General features: G+C 40.5%; 1 protein-coding gene across 12 annotated transcripts in view; it reads right to left on the reverse strand.

Moving 5' to 3' along the window:
* NR3C2 (nuclear receptor subfamily 3 group C member 2) overlaps positions 1-23,974 on the reverse strand; it is a 280,828-nt gene that overhangs the window by 187,236 nt on the left and 69,618 nt on the right. The gene's annotated exons all lie outside the window — the stretch shown is intronic.

A 23,974-nucleotide genomic window follows, 5' to 3' on the forward strand; every position in this document is an offset into this window, starting at 1 on the left:
GTTGTAGATAGCTCACAGCAAGCAAGCGGAGAAACCGGTTTTCCCGACAGCCAGGAACTGTTTCTCACCCTAGACCTGGAGCCAGTACCCCCCGAACCCACCCAAGGCTGCCTCCTGGACCCAGCAGGCGGAGAAGGGACCTCTGGTGAGTGCACCTTTTAAAATACTATACATGGTTTAAAAGCAAGCATGTGAAAGGATTACTTTGCCCTGGCATTCGCGGTTCTCCAAGATGTAGTCCTAAAGCCTTTGCAAAAGGTTTCTGGGGAGGGCAGCCTTATTGCGTCCTTCATGGTAGGACACTTTACCACTCCAGGCCAGTAACACGTACTCGGGAATCATTGTAGAACAAAGCATTGCAGTGTATGTTTGCTGGCATTCAAACAACATCCGTTCTTTATCTCTCTGTGTTATCCTCAGGAGAGTGAGATATAATTCATGGTCACCTGGTTGAAATAGAGAGCTTTTCTTCAGGGGACACTCAGAGGAGCCCATTCCTGCTGGGCTGTTTGCCTGTGGCTAAACAGAAATGTTCCCCGCTGTTAGCCACAGGGAGGGGGGAAGGTTGAGGGAGTAGTCACGCGGTGGGAGGAGGCAAAATGCGACCTTGTAACAAAAGCACATGTGCTATGTATGTAATGTTAACAGCAAGGTTTACCCTGAAAGAGTGTAGCCACTGTTTTATAAAATGTGTCTTTTTAAATACCGTTGTCCCTTTTTTTTCTCCACCAGCTGCATGTGTTTCAATGATCACAGGATCTTCTCCTTCCCAGAGGCTAGTGAAGCTTAGAAAGAAAAAAAAACACACTCGCGATGAAATGTTCTCCGAGCTCATGCTGTCCTCCCACACTGACAGAGCACAGACAAATGCGTGGAGGCAAATAATGTCAGAGTGCAGGAAAGCACAAAATGACTGGGAGGAGAGGTGGCGGGCTGAAGAGAGTAAGTGGCGGGCTGAAGAGAGGGCTGAAGCTCAAATGTGGCGGCAGCGTGATGAGAGGAGGCAGGATTCAATGCTGAGGCTGCTGCAGGACCAAACCAGTATGCTCCAGTGTATGGTTGAGCTGCAGCAAAGGCAGCTGGAGCACAGACTGCCACTGCAGCCCCTCTGTTACCAACCGCCCTCCTCCCCAAGTTCCATAGCCTCCACACCCAGACGCCCAAGAACACGGTGGGGGGGCCAACCAGCCACTCCACCACAGAGGATTGCCCAAAAAAAAAAAAAAGGCGGTCATTCAATAAATTTTAAAGTTGTAAACTTTTAACGTGCTGTGTGGCATTTTCCTTCCCTCCTCCACCACCCCTCCTGGGCTACCTTGGTAGTCATCCCCCTATTTGTATGATGAATGAATAAAGAATGCATGAATGTGAAGCAACAATGACTTTATTGCCTCTGCAAGCGGTGATTGAAGGGAGGAGGGGCGGGTGGTTAGCTTACAGGGAAGTTGAGTGAACCAAGGGGCGGGGGGTTTCATCAAGGAGAAACAAACAGAACTTTCACACCATAGCCTGGCCAGTCATGAAACTGGTTTTCAAAGCTTCTCTGATGCGTACCGCACCCTCCTGTGCTCTTCTAACCGCCCTGGTGTCTGGCTGCGCGTAACCAGCAGCCAGGCGATTTGCCTCAACCTCCCATCCCGCCATAAACGTCTCCCCCTTACTCTCACAGATATTGCGGAGCACACAGCAAGTAGTAATAACAGTGGGAATATTGGTTTCGCTGAGGTCTAAGCGAGTCAGTAAACTGCGCCAGCGCACCTTTAAACGTCCAAATGCACATTCTACCACCATTCTGCACTTGCTCAGCCTGTAGTTGAACAGCTCCTGACTACTGTCCAGGCTGCCTGTGTATGGCTTCATGAGCCACGGCATTAAGGGGTAGGCTGGGTCCCCAAGGATACATATAGGCATTTCAACATCCCCAACAGTTATTTTCTGGTCTGGGAATAAAGTCCCTTCCTGCAGCTTTTGAAACAGACCAGAGTTTCTGAAGATGCGAGCATCATGCACCTTTCCCGGCCATCCCACGTTGATGTTGGTGAAACGTCCCTTGTGATCCACTAGAGCTTGCAGCACTATCGAAAAGTACCCCTTGCGGTTTATGTACTCGGCGGCTTGGTGCTCCGGTGCCAAGATAGGGATATGGGTTCTGTCTATGGCCCCACCACAGTTAGGGAATCCCATTGCAGCAAAGCCATCCACTATGACCTGCAGGGTCACTACCCTTGATATCAGCAGATCTTTGATTGCGTGGGCTACTTGCATCACAGCAGCCCCCACAGTAGATTTGCCCACTCCAAATTGATTCCCAACTGACCGGTAGCTGTCTAGCGTTGCAAGCTTCCACGGGGCTATCGCCACTCGCTTCTCAACTGTGAGGGCTGCTCTCATCTTGGTATTCATGCGCCTCAGGGCAGGGGAAAGCAAGTCACAAAGTTCCATGAAAGTGCCCTCACGCATGCGAAAGTTTCGCAGCCACTGGGAATCGTCCCAGACCTGCAACACTATGCGGTCCCACCAGTCTGTGCTTGTTTCCCGAGCCCAGAATCGGCGTTCCACAGCATGAACCTGCCCCATTAGCACCATGATGCATGCATTGGCTTTCAGAGAAATCTGTGTCCATGTCCTGATCACTCACATGACCGCGCTGACGTCGCCTCCTCGCCCAGTATCGCTTTGCCAGGTTCCGGTGCTGCATATACTGCTGGATAATGCGTGTGGTGTTTAATGTGCTCCTAATTGCCAAAGTGAGCTGAGCGGCCTCCATGCTTGCCTTGGTATGGCGTCCGCACAGAAAAAAGGCGCGGAATGATTGTCTGCCGTTGCTCTGATGGAGGGAGGGGCGACTGACGACACGGCTTACAGGGTTGGCTTCAGGGAGCTAAAATCAACAAAGGGGGTGTCTTTACATCAAGGAGTATTTCAGACAGGACTTCACGGAGGGTTCCAATAAGAAATGGTGCACCTAAGTTATTGTTCTTATTGGAACAAGGAGGTTAGCCTGGCCTCTGATTGATACTTGGCTAGATTTACCTCGCTGCACCTTCTCTGTGAGTGACTGCAGTGTGACCTAGAGGAATGAGTCCCCTAGACAGGGGAGGAGGCAAATGAGTACAACACAAATCTGGTCTATTTCTTGTTTTGATCCACTCCATCTATCTTTTACATCTTTGGCTGGCAGCGGACTGTGCAGAAGGACTGCATGCCATCCACATCTCATGGCTGCTCTGCAGAAGATGGTACAGTACGACTGCTAGCCATCCTCATCTCTTGCCTGCCTAGCAGAAGATGGTACAGTACGACTGCTAGCAATCCGTATCGCCTGCCTGCTCACCATAAGACGGTTCAATAGGACTGACTGCAGGACTGAAGAGAATGACCTGGTCAAGTCACTCCAAATTTAGTCCCTGCGCCCATGTCTTCCCAGGCGCTCCCAGCCGACGTGGCCAGGAGCACCTCGGACATGACGAGGACGACTACCAGTCGTATTGCACCGTCTGCTGCCAGAAGGCAATGGGTTGCTGCTACTGTGTAGCAAAGCCGTACCGCGTCTGCCAGCACCCAGGTGACATAGGGTGACGGTTACCTGAGCGGGCTCCATGCTTGCCGTGGTACGGCGTCTGCACTGGTAACTCAGGAAAAAAGGCGCGAAACGATTGTCTGCCCTTGCTTTCACAGAGCGAGGGAGGGAATGGGGGCCTGAAGATATGTACCCAGAACCACCCGCAACAATGTTTTAGCCCCATCAGGCATTGGGATCTCAACCCAGAATTCCAGTGGGCAGCGGAGACTGTGGGAACTGTGGGATAGCTACCCACAGTGCAACGCTCCGGAAGTCTACTCTAGCCTCGGTACTGTGGAAGCGCTCCGCCGAGTTAATGCAGTTAATGCACTTAGAGCATTTTCTGTGGGGACACACACACTCGAATATATAAAACCGATTTCTAAAAAACCGACTTCTATAAATTCGACCTTATTCCGTAGTGTAGACATACCCTTTGCTTTTAGGAAGGAAAAAAAATGTCTTGTAGACAGCAACTTAGCACTTTTTTCTAACAGAATTACTTCCATGAAGCACGGGGAGCTATTCTAAGCAGAGAATAGACATTAGAGAAGAGGCAGAACAACGATGGGCTAAGAATCAAATAAGCTGAGTGGCAGAGGAAATTAACAGTGGCAGAGTTGTTCAACGTTCATCAGTAAGGGTATGTCTACATTACACTACAAGCACTACAGTGGCACAGCTATGCCTCTGCAGTGTAGAGTAGGCACTTGCTACAGCAAGGGAGGAGATTTTTCCATCACTGTAGAAAATCCACCCCCTCAAGAGGCAGTAGCTAGATCAATGGAAGAATTCTTCCATCAGCCAAGCTGCATCTACAGTGGAGGTTAGGTCAATCACATAGGGCATGGAATTTTTCACAGAGCTGAGCAACATAACTAGGTCGACCTATGTTTTAGGTGTAGACCAGGACTTTCTTTAAGTTATGCTTACTTTAAATAAAATGTTCTAAATCATCAATGAATCAATTAAGAGATGACTCTTCCATAAATACATGTTATTCTCGTTCCTTTTATGCTTGTTATGAATTCCATTTCACATAAGGCATGGTTGGGTACTATATACACAAAATAAATCCAACTTCGGAAAGCTTTGAATTTCAGCTATTTTTCCTCTTGTCCCACAATAACTAGTTATGATCAGAACATGTGCTCACTTCCTAATATTGCTCCCAATATCTGTTAAATATTAGTTTTAGTAACTCCTAATAGCCTTTAAAAATAAAGTAGCTTTTTCATCATCAGGTACTTTAATCCTCATTTTCTAACGTTATAAAAATTATGAAAACATTTCTTATTTTCTAAATGATAAATCCTAGAACTCCAATATACACAGATAGCTATGCGCCTTTTTTGGTCAATTTCCTGCCCTTTTATTCTAAATGACTGGTGTTGCTGCAGCTTTAATTGGCATCAGGAAGCAGGCTGGAAATTTCATGCTGCTTGAATTGAACCTGCTGCTACTGCAATTGGTTCACATGTAAAATATTTCTACTTTTGGCCCAATAAAGACATATTTTCAACCTGCTCAAGGAAGGAAGGAAGGAAGGAAGAAGCCACTCTAAAGATTATGAAGGAAACATTCCATTCCTCAGGCTCTTCACAATTTTTCCCCAAATAGCACCAACTTAATGCTGTTTTTTGCCTAATCAACCTTAAGAGCGAGCTATTAGGGAACTCAGTATTTATGAGGAACCTTAAAACTTACTTTTAAATGATATATTTTAAGAATTAAGATGTACTGTATGCAAGGAATATGGAGGTACAAGACATACAATAAAGTAGAAAAGTGTCTGTGTGAATTACAATCATCATTAGTGGGTTTTTTATTTTTTTTTTTTTTAATTAAGAGGGCATTTGGGCAAGAATTCTCAACAAAAGAAAGACACACACACTCAGAACATTCTTTCTCACATAAAAGTAATGGCTGCAAATATACATTGACAACATTCCTGAAAATTTATTTTGATGAGTAGGGCGATGATGCTGAAAGGTGCTGTGCTTCCTTCCAGGTCTAGTGTACCTTTTATATCTACAGTGCTAGTAGAAAGTGATCAGCATCTTATGGGAGATACTCAGCCCTTTGCAGGACTAGGACTTTCCACAATGTAGGCAAACACACAATCCACCCCCTGCCTTGGCACCCCTCTGGGGACAGAAAACACCTGCCTCTCTCCAGTTCAGGATTCCCTCAACATGGGGGAGTCCTCAGAATGCACAGGGACAGCCAGCTCCAATGCCACCCTCCTGGCAGATACCAGCACAGGGGGCATACAGGGGAGCTGGGACGGAGGAGGCACACATCGCACTTTAGCATTTCTTCAGCTGGTAAATAGTAAACATGGCAAAGCAGAAAATCTGGCCCTTTACTTACACTCTAAAATGCAATGAATACACCTTGGACGATTAATCAAACTTATTGCTAAAGTCAGAATAATCTTTTTAAACACCTTATTTTCAGTAGTACATTGGTAGGGCAGAAAAGGAAGTCACAAAGTTATAGAACAAATATCATGAATCTGAGCTACTTTATAAACATAGCATTGTTTGATGAGAGCCAAAAATCTTTAGTGTAGTTTAAATACACCACACTGTTTCCAGCAGCAGATACTTAGTTCTCAGTCTTAAAAACAAAGAGCTGTTCTATGTATTCATCTGCAATGTCCTTAATTTAGAATTTATCTCCTTTAACATCAAAAATAAAACTGGCATAGAAAAACCAGCACTATCTATTTGCACCAAATTTTCCAAGGGTTCCAAGCTGGTCTCCCATTTGTATTCATTCAATTTTTAAGCTGTATCACACATGGAAATTGCAATTTATATGGGAAGAGTCCACATGTGCTAGTTTGCATGTGCAAGTTGTGTTTTGCACATGGAAATGTGGGCAAAACGCCATAAGTGATTTTGTACATCAAGTTGTGTGCACAAAAATACTGGCCACATTTAGAAAAAGTAATCTTTTATGTTTAAAGTTCCTGGAGACGCAATGAAATTGTCACCCAAAGAAGTCAAGCCACAGAGGATAAGAAAAAATGGCAGCTAACTCATGCTACAATAATTACACTGACTGCGATCCTCAGGTGTTTAAAAGGATCTTTAATGCCTTAGTACTAGTGTCTAATAATATATGCTCCTCCATGTTGTGCCACTAGTCTCTCTCAAACACATTCTCAAAATTAGATTTCAGTGCAGGTACTTTCATAAGGGATTAATCAACTGGTAAGAGGAGGCAGTGTGGAATGGGCGCTAAACCAGGAGCTGGGAATAGAATCCACATCTCCAAAACCTCTTGCTGACCTACTTGGCGACTTGAGTATGTCACTTCACTTCTCAGTGCCTCAGTTTCCCCAGCAATAGGATACCGACTTCTCTTTATAAACACTTCAAAATCTACTGATGAAAACTGCTACATGACAACGATTAAAGTGGATAGCCTATAACAATTTTCTTTTTGAGCGTCTTCTTTTTAAGTGCATAAGTTGATATAGAAGACCAATTTTTGCTTTAATTTACACATCCATACAACACATTTAAGTCAGTGAGGTAAAATGGATGTAAGTGAGGTTAGAATTTGGCACAAAACATTAAAACAATTATACTCAAAATGGAGTTGCTGTCAGCGATTACAAAGATTTGCATTTGCTTTTGCTTTTCTTCCGACTGAATTTCAACTATGGCTGCAAAGCTGTAACAGAAGTGATTAATCTATTAAACTGGCCAGTCCTCCTTAAATTACTTGTTAAGTACATCTGATGTTAGCAATTCTTTATGTGTGCTTAATCTGCTGTGATTAGACAAGAAATGTTAGATTATGGACACTACTAAGGAAAGGCTGTTAAATAGGCCTTTGTCTTCATACAGAAAAGTTAAAAGCTTTTCTTGATACAATAAAAGTGAGTATTTACATACTGTGTCTCAATAAAGATCTCTCTAATTCTCCTGGAAGAGCCATAAACATTTAGTAAAACAATCCGAATTTATACTGCTTTGTTCTATGCCTTCAAATACTGTACATGGCTGAACTCCAGATCAAGCAGTTGTCCTCAAATGCCTTCCAAAGAGCCCTGCCAGATTCTGTGGTTCAGAAGTAATTTAAAGGCAGAAAGCTGTAGCAAATAGACCTAATGGAAAACAGAGACTGTTCTAGTTCATCCTAGCTGTTTGCAGAAGAGAAATGGAACACCACAAGAAAGAAAAGAAAGAAGGACAAAAAAAGAAAAAGGAAGTGGCAAAATGTTGTAAAACTCTTTACAACTGAAGCTAATAATTCACCAGCACCATCACATGGCATGTGCAGTGCCTTTTGAGAGACTGATGATAAAACTTGAAATTGAAAAACATCCCAATGTTGGAACTCTAATCTATTCCTTAACTGTTTTCCACTTCCATTTTTTCCAAATGCTATATATTATTACCACCTTTGTTCACCTGCTTGTTTGGTAACCATTAACTAAAATAATTGCTACTAGTTAGGACAGAGATGGTTATTAAACTTAGTCAACTGTTCATAGCTCTAGCAGATGGTTCTGTTCTGCTGGCCAATAGCAACTTTATGGTCCTCTTCTCCCCTCCCCCCCTTTTTCCCCCAATAAAAATAGAGGTTCTTTATTTAGAAACTAATAATTCTTGCAACATAGTATGTTTGAGTCTGCCTTATGTATTCTATTTGCAGTTTACTATACTGGTTTTTCTCTTCAAAGTACATTGACAGTATTAATAAAAATGTACTTTTAGCAGGCCTGATTCAAAGTCAACTGAACCCAGTGGGAGTCTTTCCATTCACTTCAATGGATTTTGGATCAGGACCATAGTATTTAAGTAGCAACCAGCCCGTGTGAATTAGAATTGATTTCCAAGTCAGCTGTAATTAGAAAGGGTTAGCTGTTTTCTGTTAGCAGTCACTGTTTTTTTCCCCACACTTATCAGACAAGAAAATGCCATCGCACAGAGTTTGGACTGATATTTTACACATGGCAAATGCTATTTCTACATTGTATATATTACATTCAAATTGAATACAGTGATGTATCTGGATCCAATCAAGATGCTGTTGTACAAAGTATAACAGCATACTGGTATGTCTGGGGCTGGATTGAGACTTGCAAGCAATGTCTTGCACTAGAACAGGATGGAGGTGCCCACCCCAACAAATTCCTTCAGCTTGGCATCAAGGTGGATTGTGAACAATACCTCCTAGAGCTTCTTGGTGCAGTGGGGAAGAGACAGAAGTTTAAGGCCAGAAAGGACCACTAGATCATCTATTCCAGGGGTAGGCAACCTGCGGCACACGAGCTGATTTTCAGTGGCACTCATGCTGCCTGAGTCCTGGCCAGTGGTTCGGGGGTCTCTGCATTTTAAATTTAATTTTAAATGAAGGTTCTTAAACATTTTAAAAACCGTATTTACTTTACATACAACAATAGCTTAGTTCTATATTATAGATTTATAGAAAGACCTTCTTAAAACGTTAAAATGTTATTACTGGCACACAAAACCTTACATTTGAGTGACTAAATGAAGACACGGCACCCACTTCTGAAAGGTTGCTGACCCCTGATCTATTCTGATCGCCTCTGTATCCCAGGTCACCAATATCACCCAGCACCCACACACCAAACCCGACAACTGAAATTAGACCAAGGTATTACAGCCTCAGGAGACTAAACTATTCAGTGCCACAGGCTAAGAATAGGAAGGAGTGAGATGCACCACTGACTGAGGCCTCCACAATGGCAGGAAATTAATCGAGGGCCTGCGCAAGCAATCCGTACTCCATTCTGCACAGAAAGGCAATATCCCCTCCCTCCCCCCCGCAAGGTCACTGCCACTCTGACCTGGGAGAAAATTCCTTCTTGACCCCTCATATGGTCATCAGTTAGAGCCTGACCATGGAAGCACAAACCAGCCAACCAAACCATGGAAGCGCAAACCAGACAACCAAGCCTCAGATAGATAATTCCCTTGTCCAACCTGTCCAATGTCCCATCTCCAGCCGTGGCCATCTCTGATGCTTCAGAGGAAGGAGACAAATAAGCAAGGAAGCAAGCAGACAAAAACCCTGCTACATGGCACACAGAACATACTGGGGGAGGGGGAATCCCTTCCTGATCCCTGCAGGTGGCCAGCTAAAACCCTGAAACATGACCTCTTAGGAACATCCAATATTAACCAGAAGGGACCCTCAAGGCTGTCCCCGAACATCACAAGCAACCCCGCCATACCATCCCACTCAAACTGGTACAGCACTCTCATACAAGTATTGTGACTGCTATTTTTACACATTTTGTAATGTTTCTAAAATGTTTGTTTAGCATGTAGGACTAATACATTTACTGTATTGCCAGATAAAAATTGTTTTGTATGATAGAGCAGGTTACCTAAAATACAGTTTAAAGAACTGTTTTAAATAGATGGGGGAGTCTACCGTGTGGAATTCCACAATTTAAGAGGGCTTATTGTATTGTATTCATCAGCTGATGGCTTTGTATACTACAGATCTATTTTGAAACAGCAAGATTTACATTCAAATAAAGAGAAGCAAAAAAACCCACTATATTCCTTCTTGTCATCTGTTTAGCAGTTGAAGTTTTGGTAGGTTATAAACCCTTTTATGAGGTTTTAGAGGGTGGAGTAAGCAGTCATTTTGTTCATGTTTGGTCAGCCCAGGAGAGCATTTGCAATCCCCTAGACACAGAGTAATCAAGTGATTACTAAGTAAGTTTCCACAATATAATACATGTCCTAGTAACCCATGGAAGTCAGGGCCAATTATCTCAAAGGACTATAATAGATTAGACCACTAGAGATGCTCACTGCTGATAGAATTTTAAAATGTAGAATTTTATCACAAACTTATTTTCAGAGAATCTCAATAATAAACATAAGGACATTAACAGCAGAATTAAATAATCAGGTAAGCTAAAGGCTCTGTCTAGAAGAAAATATAACGTGCTTTCAAGATACTGAAACCCGAGAAGGGTATCTACCCTGGCTCTGCAGTAGGTCTGCAATAGGTCAAAGTATTCCAAATAGGTCAGCATCCTGCACAAGGCAAAAAATAAAAATATCTATGTAGAAAAAGTAGCCATTCCAGGGAAGGGGAGTTCAGTTTAATAAGTTCCCCAACTGTCTAGTTTAAGTCCCATGGAGTCCCAATAGAGTGGACAGGAGTCTTTTACTTACCTGAAACCTGCCTTTCTACACTGGAATCCTGGTGAGAGTTGCAGGAGTTCGGGCTGTTAAGAAAAGAGATTTCCTGCTCAAAGGATCCTCTCTTCAAATTCATTTATTTGAGCATAAGCTTTCGTGAGCAACAGCTCACTTCATCGGATGCATTCAGTGGAAAATACAGTGGGGAGATTTATCGCTACAAAAGGTTCCCACCCCTACCCCCCACCCGCTCTCCTGCTGGTAATAGCTCACCTTAAGTGATCACTCTTGTTACAGTGTGTATGGTAACACCCATTGTTTCATGTTCTCTATATATAAATCTCCCCACTGTATTTTCCACTTAATGCACCCGATGAAGTGAGCTGTAGCTCACGAAAGCTTATGCTCAAATAAATGAGTTAGTCTGTATTCGCAAAAAGAAAAGGAGTACTTGTGGCACCTTAGAGACTAACACAGCTGCTACTCTGAAGATCTTCAAATTCAGTCACTAGTGTTTCTGGTGTGAGAAATATTATGGTCAAGTGACCTGTCTGACTTCCCCTGGCTGAGCTCTGTTTTGGAGAGGTTATCCAGGACTAGGCATTTTAAGTCAAAGGAGTTGCACATATTTACTCCACAGCTGGATTTAGTCCATTTTGTTTACTGCTGAAATCATTTTCTATACACAATTATAGCTAAAATACAGACAGACAATGTAGAATTTTACTCTAGCAGATTCTAAAAATTCAAAGTCAAAAGGTTTAAAATACACTTTTACTTTGTGGAAAAGATTGTTTTGCAAAAATATCTGGAAATTAAAGTAGGAATAGTCATTTGAAATAAAAACAATTTAATGCACATTAAATACAAGTTATACGTATAAAGTTCCAAGCCATTAGACCAAGAAAGGTACATCTTTAAGTACTCCTACGAAGTATTTGGCTGCTCCGAGTACTCTAATAATCAGCTCTTTTCAAGAGGGAGGTCAAAATACTCAAAAATAGTCAAATAATACAATTGTGCATTAAAATGTAAGGAAAATTAATAGTATGTTATCGAACCCATAACTCCCTGAGGAGGGTGGTGGGTGAGTGGTAATCCATTGAGATGTTCTATATTATAGATAAGAGGAAAAAATAAAGTATCTCATAAAACATCACAAGATTTACAAAGCTCCCTACAAACCACACAAGCAACAAGTACATTTCCAAGCAACAAGAGAAGCAACTAAAGCATTATCCTTGAACTTGAGCTTTTTATCCCCCAACATTACTGTATGAAAGTAACGAGCACTTTTACATAACACGAGGGGTTACTTTTTTTGGTGAAATTATGGAAAACACAATGCACATGATAAATATGATTTTCTTACGGATATACACATTCAGCCCAAACACAACTGTGAAAGAGTGCATGTGTGCATCCATCTTTACATATACATATGCAAATTAACTTCCTGAATAAGAAATAAAGTCATATTTTATAAAACAAACTTCTTGACTGGATAGCTTTCATTAAAACAGATAAGTGAAAAAGTATTGCGCCTAAATCAGAAGATTAAACCTGTAACACAATATAAGGGCCTTACCGCTTTGATGTTATTTAAGGCTCTTTTCTTTTAAGTTATGAATTTTGCAAATCTGGACTAACTGATCCACAATCAATACTTTAATCAGCGGAAGAGAGAAATAAATGTTCAAAAGAAGCTATAGTAGTTACTGTAGAACAGTTTGTGAAATTAAGTTATCAATTGGGTAGGTTTCTGCTGTAATAAATTATCTCATGATGGCTCTCTACTAGGACACACAGTTCTAAAGTTCTTGTGGGTTCTGCTGTAATTTCAGTCCTTGTTCTTAAAAATGCTTGGAGTGTGTATAGCATTTAAAATTCTCAATTCGCTTTGCTCTTTTGCTTTATTTTAAAAAGTGACAATAATGCAGTTTTTCCAGACTAATAAAAATGTGGTGAAGTGGGTTGTGAAAATAACTTTTCAATGGAAAGAAGCAATATATTAAAAACACAAATGTTTTGACAGCTTTTGTCATACATTTTGTGAAACTAAATAAAACTTTAATGCACAGCAAGTGTTATAATGCCAATGCTGTATCTGCAAAACAATAGTGCTAATATTCTGAATACTATCCTGTGTGTTCTAATTTCAGCACTATATAATTTCTGAAGAATTGGAAGGATTGCGTGCAGTTGTCACTAAACAACACAGTAGATAATGTTTACCAAGTTGATTATACTAGGGCTAAGCTACAAGATAATATTATGGATAGCATTCCTGACACAAAATATTAGGTACTGTAATTCAGTCTGAATAGGTATACATTACTAACATCTTGTACAAAGTCTCACTGTGACAGAATATATACATTTACATGCTACAGACATGCAGACCAAACAGTTCTCATTCATTTATCAGAATGATGAGAAAAAAGGAAATAATTCTCCTTCTTTATATTGTGAAGCTTATCAAACAAAGAAGAAATAAAAGAAAGCATTGTATTTGGGTGATGAGATCAGCACACCACCACGTCTGGGGAAATTCCATGAAAAATTTACAGTGAATTTCTTGATACAACTATTGAAATACAGTTTTCCTTGTTATCAGTACACAATTTATTGTTGTTGATACCAAATTTATCCTGCAAACTAAAGCTGACCAACAAAGCTGAACCAGAAATGTAAGCAGGTCACCAACTAGATAGTTTTGAATCTGGTCTTATCAAAGGAATCATATTTGCAAAAAACAAGACACATCTTCAGAATACTTATCTAACCATTTACTTACAGTGTAGTGGTTACTTTTATTCTCATTATCATCCACACAAAGAAAACATCCTATAATAAGTTCCCAACGTTGCACAGCACACCTATTTAGAAATCCATCAAAATTCTCCTCTTATTTTAAACTTTATAAAGGTCATCCATAACTAACTGACATTTTAGTATAATCTCTGTATTTATAAGACTGACTAAAGAAATTAAATTTGAATAACCACTTTATAAAAGTTTACTGTATATATGCTCTACTCCAACGTAGGTTCTTATAGGAAATGCTGATGTGGTGGTGTTGAAACCATAAAACTGTATATAATTGCTCCTCAGTGCTGTTTTTCCCCTAACTACTTGTCAAAAATAATGTCCAGAATACAGTTTTCAGAAAAGCTACAATAAACTGTCATTTATTATTGTTATAACGTAAATAGCATGAATTAATTGAAGGATCAAAGAAACTGCTATATGATAAATTTTTTAGTATGAACATATATACATTTCAGATTTCAAAGTAGCAGCCGTGTTAGTCTGTATCCGCAAAAAGAACAGGAGTACTTGTGGCACTTTAGGGACTAACAAATTTATTAGAGCATAAGCTTTTGTGGGCTACAGCCCACTTCATCGGATGCATAGAATGGAACATATAGTAAGAGATACACACACACACACAAATAAGTTGGAAGTTACCATACAAACTGTGAGAGGCTAATTATATAAATTTCAGCATTTTGTGGAACACAGACTCCTGATTAAGCTCCAAGTAGTGCAAGCTGTTTCAGGCAGGCAACCCCATTTGCTATCCCTGAGCCCCATTTGTTTCATTGGAACTACTCACATAGTTAAAGTTAGGAAATCTGGGCCAAATTAAAGTAAATTATGCTTCAAATTCAACAGACATGCATATACTTGTGCTTTTTCACTGGAGCGTATGTCCACATTCAGACATCAGTTTCACAAGAAGGGGTATTTGCTATGCCAAACCCAGAAAGACGACAAAAAGGCTTGGCTGGCATTAAGGATGACACCACCAAGTGCGGAATGAACCACACATGACAGACAATCACATCATATACTTCATGCACTACTGGAAGACACAGGGATAGATTGTCAAAGGTAATTAGGTGCCTAAAAATGTAGATAAGCACATAGTGGGATTTACAAAAGCACTTAAGCACTCCCATTGATCTCAAGGGCAGTTAGACACCTAACTTGCTTAGGTGCTTTTGAAAATCGCATTTGGCACCCATCTACATCTTTAGGCACCAAATACTTCTGAAAATCTGGGGCTCAAATACTATGGTGATGAGGGCAGTGTAAGAACCTACATAGAATAGAATCACCACAATGTCATCTACAGTGTCGGTGGGTGAACACAGAAAAATAATTCAATTTTTTTTTTGTACAACCTTGATATAGAATTTCATTTTTATTGTGTTCATACCTCTTTTTATTCATTTTCACTAACATGTGTGGACAAAGCTTTCTTTGATCAAACCTTTACAGCCAGGGTGACCAGATGAGGAATTTTGGGGGCAGGCTGACTGACGTGTAAGAATAATCCACAGCACAGAGCACTCACCTGGGATGTGGGAGACCTGGGTTCAAGTCCCTGCTCCGTATCAGGCAGAGTGGGGATTTGAAAACAGGCCTCCCACATCCCAGATGAGTGCTCTGAGCTGTGGGTTATTCTTACATGTCAGCCTGCCCCCAAAATTCCTCATCTAGTCACCCTGCCTGATACAGGGCAGGGACTTGAACCCAGGTCTCCCAAATCCCATGAGAGTGTCCTGACCAACAGCCTGTTGGCTCCTGGGAGAAGGGGGGCAGAGGGGGTCTCAATCTTCCGCTTTGTATAAATAACCCTTCACGGCTGTGAATCCCAAGCAGAAACAGGCACCTAGCTACCCTTGAGGGTCAAGGCTTAGGTGTACCGCACTCCTTGACTTTTCCTACTGGCTAGTTTAGGTGGATCCCTGCTCAGATTGCTATCTTCTGAGGGTCCCTTTCTTGGGTGGCTAACTCTCCCCATGCATTGTATAGGGAGCCTAAGCACCTAACTCAGTGCTGACGATTCCACTGGATGGCAGTGCACCTATATCCCTTTGTGGATCTAGCCCCTAAATAGCTTTGTAAATGTATTCCATAGCATCTAATTCACTTTTGAAAATGGGACTTAGGTACTTTTAAAAATTTTAATCAGCATATTTTCAATTTTCATATTCTTTCCTCGATCCAGTCCCAGGACATGCAGAATTGGGTCAGCATTAAGCTTGTTGCTGGTTTGTACATTTCATAAAATAGGTTAGCATTCAATCTTAAAAGTTCTTGATTACTACACATTTCCACAGGTATCGTGTTGCGGCATTGCACTTGGGGCAACAAGTTATGCATGAACTTAAGTACCTTGCTGAATGAGGGCCAGAATGAAGCACTGATGGCTTTGGTACTAGAGGTACTACATTTTAGTTCCAGTAAATCTACTGGCGAAAATTTAGAGATATAGGCCCAGACTTTGAGCATTCTATTCTATTTTTAGTGGATGAAATCTTGCTCATGCCAATAAATATATCAGCAATGATTGTGAGAAACATTAGACATCTAACTACTTGTTGACCATGCAGATTAGAGTTAACCTGATTCTGTTACCCTTATTCAGGTTGTTGTAAAAAACACCAGACAGAACTTTGGCTAGTGCCTTAGTTATGAAAAGACAGAATGATTATATTTTCTTTAGCACAGTTACCTTATTTTTTGAACATCCGTGAAGTGAGCTGTAGCTCACGAAAGTTTTATAGTCAGATAAATTTGTTAGTCTCTAAGGTGCCACAAGTACCACAAGTCTTTTCTTTTTTTGAACAGGAGTTCTCTCATTCCTTAAATTCATTTTCAGATCTCAGAGGAGATCATAAACACACAAACTATTTGATTACCAACAGTGATTCTATGTAATATGTCTTGAAATATCTTAATTCTGTGCCAGTTATGGAAGACAAAGGTAATAGATTAACTAGAGGGATCAATCTGACTTTTTATAGTAGGTCAAGTTGTTCATTTCCAAATGAATACTTTATTTTTTTAAAATATGGGTGAAAAGTGGCTTCTGTAAAACTCCAGCTGGTTAGACTCAAAAAACAGTGTACTGTGGTAACCTTCTTGGATGTTTGCTTTGGAAATGTCAGCAACTTAGTTGCAACTCCAATAACGGTACTATAAAGGTTTGAGCAGTTCCTGCAAGCCTTTTTGCAGCCCAGCATGGTGCTGCAGCTCTGCAAAAAAAGTTATTGGGACGCTGGTTTATGACTCACAAACTTACAGTTCACACCCAAATTTAGAGTCAGGTTAGCCTCATCTCCTGGTATCTGAGGCTACAGCTACACTACAAGCTAGCAGTGAGATTCCTGGCTTGTATACACATACTCACGCTAGCTCTCATCTGAGCTAGCATGCAAGACATAGTAGTGTAACCGTGGTGGCTAGCTGTGCAGAGTACAAACCTGGGCAGTGGGAGCTGCGGAGCCAGTGCTCGGGGCTTCGCTGGCCCCTGCACCTCAGAGCCAGACATGCCAGCTGCTTCCAGGAGCAGCGCGGAGCCAGGGCAGGTAGGGAGCCTGCCTTAGCCCCACTGCACCCCTAACTGGACTTTCAGCAGTGCTGACTGGAGCCACCAGGGTCCCTTTTTGACCATGCATTCTGGTAGAAAACTGGACGCCTGGCAACTCTAGAGCAAGAAGCAGACTAAACCCACTATCTACTTTTTAACATTGGAAACCAACCAACCAAGTCTAACTAGTACCTGGACCAACAAGAGGGAAATTTCTTCACATAAATAATAAGACTATTGTAAAGTTTCAGATTCAGTGGAGTCAATTCAATGTTCATGTGAAATCAGGGGTGCAGCCTTATTCACATAGCTCCCAAAATAGGCCCCCAGTTGGAAAAAAAACATTCAAGTGCTCCCACTTTCTATATCCTATTTCTTTTACCTCACTCATACAAAATGTCCATCCCAACCTATGCTACCTCTCTTCACTTCCTTCCCCGCTCTGTACAAAATCTCTGGTGGCTAATACAACAGAAGCAGAAGAAAGAGCAGCTGGAGCCTGACAATTCCCTATAAGGCCCACTGGACTCATGGGATCTTGGCAAATTTGAGACTAGAGTGAGATGTTTACGGCCCAATATAATGTGTTCTCCTTGTTCACTTTTAGATAAAAAGTGACAATATAGTTGAGTCACATTTCAAGTGTCATATGTTCAGGCTAGCATAGCATATTGCAAAGAAAGCAATTAATGTATAATTAGTTTGTTGAATAACTGTTCCTTAGAACGTGTCTTTCTAATGTAATATAATTACCAAAAATTTTGGAGATAACATCTCACATCACCCTGGCATCCCTCTGAAGTCCGTATTTTATTTCATATTTAAGGTTCCAAGTGCCACATGGCCGTTAGATAAGGAACCATATGCTACTGAAAATATTTATTGTTGATAAGGAGCTACCCTGTCAGTACAATAAACTCCTGCATGGAGGGAAACAGCAAAACAAGAAAAGTGGGTTGCAACCAAATTTTTGTACTGGAGATCATTCAAAGACTTATTTTACGTGCTGAGACCTTGTATAGAACCAAATCGGTCACTTCAATTCCTAACAGTGACAGAAGAAATCAAGGTACAGACAGCTCATTAATACTCTATACGGATGCAAAGATGAAGCAGTGTTGACTGTAGATCCAAAACAGAGTGACATAACTTGGCAGTCATGGAGGAAATAAAAAACAGCATGAGGACAGTACTATACATAAAGGCTAGACTCTGCCAGGGAAAACCCTTCTGCAGCTGGGAAGCAACCTCCTTAGCTGAAAAGAAGACAGTCATTTAGGAGTTAATGGGAAAGGGGAGGAATTTGTTCCACTAAGTCTGACATGCAGTGAAATCATGAACCTGCAAGCAAGAAAACAGTTTGCTTGACTTTAAAGGACAGTCACCTGGCATAGAATAGTCTCTGCAGCCAAAATTTCAAGGTAGTTGTGAAGTTATTGACATGAACTGTGACCATACAGATCATTGTTGCAACCAGGGTCCTATAGTTACACGAGGTCTTGTACAGAGGAGGTCAAGTGGGGTGTCTATGGAAAGGTTGTAGTTTGCTGGTTATGATTATGCTGCCTGTACGTGTGTATCATTTTTGTATTTGAAGTTATGAATATTGGCTAGGTACTTGTATCTCAGTGTGTTTGATTCTAAGTAGCCTCAGTGAAGCATCTGGTCAGCTTCTTGAGAAAGAACTGTTCTCAGTAAGTGCCCAATCAAGAAACACTTAACTGACAATGGACTTTGGGAGACTCCAATCCACATCTAAGCTATCCTGGGAACGTTCAAACTAACATGTAAACAATGGCGTCGGCCTGCAAAAAGCTGAATCATTCATGGACTTGTCACTTGCCCAGGTGGCTACAAACTCTATCTTGTTGTTGTGACTTTGCACAGAAGAACAAAGGGGTTTCTGCCCACAAGAGAGAATATAAAAGGCCCTGGAAGCCTCTCCATTTCGTTTTCAGCTGGCTTAAGAAATGGCCTCTCCACCCCAAAGAGATGCCTGAAAGAAACTGGAACAAAGGACAGTAACTACGGAGTATAAGAGTGATTGCTGGACCCAGACTAGGAAGGAGTCCAGTCTGTGAAAGAAGCTTATTGGAACATCTAAGGGTGAGATTTACCCGTATGCAGTTTCGTAATGTATTAGGCTTAGACTTGCGTGTTTTGTTTCATTTTCCTTGGTAACTTACTTTGTTCTGTCTGTTATTACTTGGAACCACTTAAATCCTACTTTTAATATTAATTAATAAGCAAAAGTGATTTTATTAAATGCAAAGTAATTAATATACGGGGGAGTGAACAGCTGTGCATCTCTATCAGTGTTATAGCGGGCGGACAATTTATGAGTTTACCCTATAAGCTTTACACAGAGTAAAACGGATTTAATTGGGGTTTAGATCCCATTGGGAGCTTGGTGTCAGGGTGCTTGAGACAGGAACACTTGCTAAGCCGTTTTCAGTTAAGTCTGCAGCTTTGGGGTGTGTGGTTTAGACCCTGGCTCTGTGTTGGAACAGACAGATGTGTCTGGCTCAGCAAGGCAGGGTTCTGGAGGACCAAACTGGCAAGGAAAACAGACTCAGAGGTAGTCTCAGCACATCAGGTGACAGTCCCAAGGGGGTTTCTGTGATCAAACCAATCACAGTATTCCCCACAGGATTGTTGGATGGACAACAGTGTATTCTTCCAGCCCCACCTCAACCACACCCAGATCCTGCATCAGGAGATGATCCTCTTTCCACACCAGGGCAAGTCCATGAACACAGGGTGCTCTCTGCACATGTCTGAAGGGGACGAGGGATGCCTTCCAGCTTCTGGTGGTGATAAATCTAATACAACCACCCATTCAGGGTAAAAACACATTTGGTAACTTCTGTTTGATCTATTGGTGCATCTCTACATTATAAATGGAATCAAATTGCCAAATCCTGAGAGGAACTGAGTACTTGCGAGTTCCACAAACATTAAATGTCCATAAACATTTGATTCAATAAGTCTGTACAGTACTAAGTATCAGAGGGGTAGCCGTGTTAGTGTGTATCCACAAAAACAACAAAGAGTAACAGATTTATTTGGGCATAAGCTTTCGTGGGTAAAATACCCACTTTTTACCCACGAAAACTTATGCCCAAAAAATCTGTCAGTCTTTAAGGGTCCACCGGACTCCTCGTTGTTTTCTGTACAGTACTAACTCACACTTTGCTAATCTGTACAGTCAGTCAATAATACACTCTCTCTCTCTCATGGTAATCTCTCTCCATTTCTGAACAGTGATGTAAAAGCAGAGTGTTGTATGGTTTTACATCCCGGCCCATTCTGGCTGTGAAATCTTGTTTTATTAAGATCATATAGCTTTTACAAAATATGATGCAGAACTTTTCTTAGTACAGCATAAACTGTTTTAAATAAACTGTTTGAAAATAAACTCTACTCACATAAATTGAGTATTTTGTTATGCACTACTCTTGATATTTTTATTGTTTGTTCACTAACCAATTTACAAAATTTGCCAGGGTGTCTCAACCATTAGTCCAAATTAGCAAGGTTATTTATTTAAAACAAAAACCAAATATATTAAAAAGCTGAAAAGAGATACTTACAAAAAAATCCAACTCTAATACAAAAAATGCTGAAGTACCAAAAATGATTCTAAGTATGAAGAGTCAAGAATTTACAAGAGGCTGGTGGATTGAATGATGACATCATCAAATTGAGTTCTTCAGTTCATTACCTATCTGAAACTAATTGGAAATATATACCATTTACATCATAAAGGAATTGTGTTTGAGATTATTTGAAAGTGACAGGAGAGGAAGAGGAAGGAAACCACAGATCATACATTCACTACTAAGCAATAAATATGAAACTACTTCTTAAAAATGCCAGCATGATTAAACTATTTCAGTACCATAGGGTAAATACAGAATCAATATATTCAGATTGATGGCTCTACAATAGTTAATATTGCAATACAGCTTTCACTGTCCTCTCAACAATCCATCTGCTAATCACGGTCTCCCCAAAACAGAGACCAATGCACCCATCGCTAGCAGGAGCATTTTCAGGGCCCCCCCAGCTTCTCTGCCAGGGATCTCAGGGCATTCTTTCTGGGCACTTGGTTGGGGCTTTCAGGGCCCATCACCATCCCAGACAGAGAGGACTCTCTTTCCCTCTTTCACTGAGGATCACAGCAATGGTTGCGCACCATTAAAGTTACAAAAAGTAAAAGAAGTAATGTTAACCCAGTCTTTCTGAACATCCTGTATACTTAACAGCATGTGTATAATTTCATCATAAACAGTAATAGGCTCGTCACTGGACTGGGACTCAGGAGATTTGGGTTCAGTTCCAAGCTCTGGCAGAATTCCTAAGTGACCTTGAGCAAGTCACTAGAACTCTTTCCCTCAGTTCTCCACCTGTAAAATGTGGACAATGTTCCCCTTCCTCAGAGGGGTGTAGAGAGGATAAAATTATTCATGTTTGTGAGGTGCTCCACTACTACACTGATGGCATCCATATAAGTTCTAAATGGATAGATAGGTATAACATTGAATATTGAATAAGGAAAAACAGGAATAGAAAATTACGCATATGTGAAATGTGACAGATTCATTGTTGCTACTAGAACCTAAACTTTTGCACTCTAATGTGATTTTTACTATGCAATCATAATGTAGCATTAACACAGGTGTCAATTTAATTTCCTTTCTTTAAAAAGTAACAAAAAATTAAAAGCTTGTAAGTCCTTAAATTCATCAGAGAACACTTGAAATAGGTGCACCTTACATGCACCAAATTGTGTGCTCAACCCTGACCTCAGTTCCAGTCCCTTTGCTCTGCTCTTGTATCACAAGATGACAGGAAGCTGACAGACCTCCTCAACTGGGCAATCCCCTCATGTAAAGGGAACCTCTTGGTAGCCAAACCTGGCATGGCCAGCTTTTATGCCACCCCCATTTTGGCTCCTGGAGTAGGAAGGGTTGCTGGGTGGAGTACAAAGCAGACTGGCAACTGACAGCTGCTGCATTGGCACCTTAGAGCTGTAGCCAATCATGTGTAGTTTAAAAGATGGAGGCTGAAATAGCATCTAGTTGATCTCAAGATCACAGAGCAACAGAAAGCTCCTCTTTGTGACTCCACTCCACTACACTTAATGCTTACTAGGGACAAGATTGAAGCCTTTAAATATTTACCTGTAAACAATGAAACTTTCTATTCTAAGTGTTCAGTAAGCAATTTTCCATCTGCGATATCCTCATATCAAAACCAATTATTTTTTACTTCAAGCACACACACTAATCTGATGAAGAATGTATTTGTACCAACTTTCAAGCTTCAGCCATTTTTGCTGTAGCTATATCTAAAAATGTTTGATTTTTTTAATAATGGAAAAAATAATTTTTCCACTCGCCTCAAAATGCAAAAATAGTTGAAGGGTTTTTTTAATCTTTTGTTTAATCTAATCAAACACACCTTCATACAGAATAAAGCATAGAAAATGCCACTAAAAAGACAAATGTTTCAGAGTTATGAATATGTGAAAAAGATTGTTATAATGGAAACTGTATTGCAACTTTACTGTAGCTACTGTGGTGCTGACCAAGTAACTTTTATAATGTACAGCAGACGGAGCTGAAACTAGTAAACTAAATGAAATGTTCAAAACATTATCTAGATAAATATTTCTTCTAACAATACAACTTTTTATGAAGGTTTATTTTCTACAAACTGAGGCCACCTTTTCAGGCAGGTGAAGGACTAATGGTGTAGGCAAGAAACAGACAATGCGTATACACTCAAAACACATACTACTATGGAAATAAGTCATACATTCTTAATCTTAAAATAAACTTTTTAAGAAGTTCTGGAAAATTACTGAACTTTACATTATAACTAAATAAACCTTTTCATTTACTTCACTCCTTGTGCTCCTCTGCAACAAGATAAGACAATTTCAAGGGTTTTCTCAATCAAACTCTCTAGAAAATTAAAAGTTTTGTCCATTATATTCACATTATATTTTGTGTAAATCTCAAAAGTATACGGTTTCCTCAAACCAAAGGGCTACAAGTTCATTTTTGAGATAGTGACACTTCTCTGACCTTGCTAATTATCAAGCAATCAGTTAATTATCAAGCGATCAGTACCGTAAGTCATTGCAGAAAGCAGCAACAGATGAAGTTGATAGAGCATATCTTAATAAATAAAGCAAGTTAAGATATGCAGGCTAATTCATAAAATAATGCCCTGATCCTGCAAATACTAATACAAGTGCTTAACTTGATACATTGTGAGTAGTCCTATACAACAGAAGCCTAAGTGTATTCAAAAGTAGGGCAAGAAAACATACGTTTTCTTCTCTATTGTTAGCCAGTAATTCAGGTTCAGAATTTCCACTTTAGGTAGTCAGGTAAAAATCTATGAATGTTTCCATTCTGTATATAACACACATTTTATGTTTTATTGATATGCTGAGAGATATCCACATGTATTTTCCTGTCTCAGTCCTTCTACCAGTGAAGAGAAAAACAAAACAAAAATAAACCTGAAATGGATTTCCTCATAGACTAGATATCTGAAAAAATATTGAGAACCACGTGTTAAAACTGAAAAATTATTTGTCCTCCCTTCTTTTACATTCATACAAAAGAAAAGATTGTGTCATCTTGAGAAATAGTGCATCTCATGATAATCTCTTGCTCCTAAAGCACACTGCTTATTGATTTAGGACCTCACCATTGTGTTGTCTCAATGGACATCTGCACAACCTGGTTTGTCATCTGTGACATGAAGACTAGGGGTTTGTGTGTGCCAATTTTATTGCTTGCAGCTCAACGTATTAGATATGGAGGGTTGATTCCTTAACACAGACAGATCCTTGGG

The sequence above is a fragment of the Lepidochelys kempii genome, chromosome 4 (assembly GCF_965140285.1).
Source record: "Lepidochelys kempii isolate rLepKem1 chromosome 4, rLepKem1.hap1, whole genome shotgun sequence".
NCBI lineage: Eukaryota > Metazoa > Chordata > Testudines > Cheloniidae > Lepidochelys > Lepidochelys kempii.